The following is a 3,707-nucleotide window of genomic DNA, read 5'->3' on the forward strand; positions in this document are numbered from 1 at the left end:
TTTTATTTAAATAAATAATTTTATATTAAAAAAAGCCTCCAAACATCTCCGCTGCACCCCGCCCCCCGACTCCATATTAACACGGAAATATCGCGAGATCGGAGCCAGTGTGAGGTCAACCGAGCGGGACGCGCCTTCCAAGTCCCGCGAGATGTGAGCTCACACAGTCTGAGGCGTTCAGGACCCGCTCGGATTTCTGGATGCAGACCTCAATAATAACAATCATCCGGTGAAGCGCGAGAGTCGTTTTTTCATTGTTTGTACCTGTATAATGATTTGACCAACATCAGAACAATAGATTAATCACTGTTTGTTTGAATTACAATCAATTTAATTTAAACAACAAACATAAAAGGAAATAACAACTGGATTACAAATATTTGTTCAATACAGACGAATAATCATGAAATGAGTCCACGTTTGTTACAATTAACATTATTTAAATGGAAAATTGTATTGTTTATTTATTTCAAACCATTCAGTTAGAAATATAGAAAATAAATGAGGCCGTAACGAAGAACAAATAGGATCGATTCCTATAAATATAATGTATGTTTTTGATCAAAGTTGGGAGGAAAAAAACTTTTTTTTCCATTTTTACACAATTTACTTTCATAAATAAATTATAATCTTAACCAAACAAAACAATTCTACAACAACAATATTGAGAAAACTGAAATCCTCCAGATAGACTACAGCTCAATAAAGTACCGACTGCAAAGAGACAGACCAGAGTGTTAAAACAAGCTCTAATTACTTCTTATTGTCAAACCTTAAAGTGGTTCCTTTCACCCTGACACCTCGTTGTCTTCACCAACTCAGTGACGCTCATGACGATACATTCGTTAGACAAAAGTGTTTTTATTCCCAAAATAGAGGAATGTCTTCGCTTGGTTTGTTTTGTCACGTGTGTCCGTCGCTGCTCCGTCAGTCCCTCAGAGAACCAAGACCGTCAGTTAAAACATGTTCCATACGCTGGACACCGTCACACCTTGTGGACCAGGGGTGTCCAACATGCGGCCCGGGGACCAGGGGTGTCCAACATGAGGCCCGGGGACCAGGGGTGTCCAACATGTGGCCCGGGGACCAGGGGTGTCCAACATGTGGCCCGGGGACCAGGGGTGTCCAACATGTGGCCCGGGGACCAGAACCGGCCACCAGGTGAGTTTTTAAAGTATAAATATGAAAACTGACAGAAGCTGATCTAAAAACACCAGATCGGCAAAAATGACATTCTAAACCGTCCTTGGTCAGAATTAATTAATGCGTCTGTGGAGGTCACATGACGCAACGCCTTTCACAATAAAACAACGAGTCCAACTTATGTGAAGTGACACTTTAGACACATAAACTCAAAACAGCTTCCAGATGATGACAACTTGTTTTAATCCTGAGGACGGTTCATCACTCGTTCACAGGAGGACGGAGGACGGTTCATCACTCGTTCACAGGAGGACGGAGGACGGTTCATCACTCGTTCACAGCAGGACGGAGGACGGTTCATCACTCGTTCACAGGAGGACGGTTCATCACTCGTTCACAGGAGGACGGAGGACGGTTCATCACTCGTTCACAGGAGGACGGAGGACGGTTCATCACTCGTTCACAGGAGGACGGTTCATCACTCGTTCACAGCAGGACGGAGGACGGTTCATCACTCGTTCACAGGAGGACGGTTCATCACTCGTTCACAGGAGGACGGAGGACGGTTCATCACTCGTTCACAGGAGGACGGTTCATCACTCGTTCACAGGAGGACGGAGGACGGTTCATCACTCGTTCACAGGAGGACGGTTCATCACTCGTTCACAGGAGGACGGAGGACGGTTCATCACTCGTTCACAGGAGGACGGTTCATCACTCGTTCACAGGAGGACGGAGGACGGTTCATCACTCGTTCACAGGAGGACGGTTCATCACTCGTTCACAGGAGGACGGAGGACGGTTCATCACTCGTTCACAGGAGGACGGTTCATCACTCGTTCACAGGAGGACGGAGGACGGTTCATCACTCGTTCACAGGAGGACGGAGGACGGTTCATCACTCGTTCACAGGAGGACGGAGGACGGTTCATCACTCGTTCACAGGAGGACGGAGGACGGTTCATCACTCGTTCACAGGAGGACGGAGGACGGTTCATCACTCGTTCACAGGAGGACGGAGGACGGTTCATCACTCGTTCACAGGAGGACGGAGGACGGTTCATCACTCGTTCACAGGAGGACGGAGGACGGTTCATCACTCATTCACAGGAGGACGGAGGACGGTTCATCACTCGTTCACAGGAGGACGGAGGACGGTTCATCACTCGTTCACAGGAGGACGGAGGACGGTTCATCACTCGTTCACAGGAGGACGGAGGACGGTTCATCACTCGTTCACAGGAGGACGGAGGACGGTTCATCACTCGTTCACATCAGCAGCAGACGTCTGGACGACAACTCCCAAAGCATCGGAGGCTTTTGACATGAAGTCAAACGTCTTGTAATATTCTGGCTGCTTCAGCGCCGGTTGGACAGTGAGCGAGGTCCGGACCTCCAACATGGCGGTTCTGAGCAGCAGAACTAGAACCAGAACCAGAACCAGAGAGGGGGAGAACATGTCAGCAGGCCTGGAGAAGTACTGCATGTTTCAATAGAATAACAGTTGAGATGATCCTGGAGGAAAAGGAGAGGTGATGGTGGCGTGGGGTCGAGGAGCTCTGGGGTCGTGACACCGTCACTCAGTCAGTCAGTCAGTCAGCCAGTCAGTCAGTCAGTCAGTCACTCAGTCAGTCACTCACTCAGTCAGTCAGTCAGTCAGTCAGTCACTCAGTCAGTCAGTCAGTCACTCAGTCAGTCACTCAGTCACTCACTCAGTCAGTCAGTCACTCAGTCAGTCACTCACTCAGTCAGTCAGTCAGTCAGTCAGTCACTCAGTCAGTCAGTCAGTCACTCAGTCACTCAGTCAGTCAGTCAGTCAGTCAGTCAGCCAGTCAGTCAGTCAGTCAGTCAGTCAGCCAGTCAGTCAGTCAGTCACTCAGTCACTCAGTCAGTCAGTCAGTCAGTCAGTCACTCAGTCAGTCAGTCAGCCAGTCAGTCAGTCAGTCAGTCAGTCAGTCAGTCAGTCAGCCAGTCAGTCAGTCAGTCACTCAGTTACTCAGTCACTCAGTCACTCAGTCAGTCACTCAGTCACTCAGTCACTCAGTCACTCAGTCACTCAGTCAGTCAGTCAGTCACTCACTCAGTCAGTCAGTCACTCAGTCAGTCAGTCAGCCAGTCAGTCAGTCAGTCAGTCAGTCAGTCAGTCAGTCAGCCAGTCAGTCAGTCAGTCACTCAGTTACTCAGTCAGTCAGTCAGTCAGTCAGTCACTCAGTCAGTCAGTCACTCAGTCAGTCAGTCTGTCAGTCAGCCAGTCAGTCAGTCAGTCAGTCAGTCAGTCACTCAGTCAGTCAGTCAGTCACTCAGTCAGTCAGTCAGTCAGTCAGTCACTCAGTCAGTCAGTCAGTCAGTCAGTCAGTCAGTCACTCAGTCAGTCAGTCAGTCACTCAGTCAGTCAGTCAGTCAGTCAGTCAGTCAGTCAGTCAGCCAGTCAGTCAGTCAGTCACTCAGTCACTCAGTCAGTCAGTCAGTCAGTCAGTCAGTCAGCCAGTCAGTCAGTCAGTCAGTCAGTCAGTCAGTCAGTCAGTCAGTCAGTCACTCAGTCAGTCAGTCAGTCAGTCAGTCAG

This window comes from Blennius ocellaris (assembly GCF_963422515.1).
Source record: "Blennius ocellaris genome assembly, contig: SCAFFOLD_66, whole genome shotgun sequence".
Taxonomy (NCBI): domain Eukaryota; kingdom Metazoa; phylum Chordata; class Actinopteri; order Blenniiformes; family Blenniidae; genus Blennius; species Blennius ocellaris.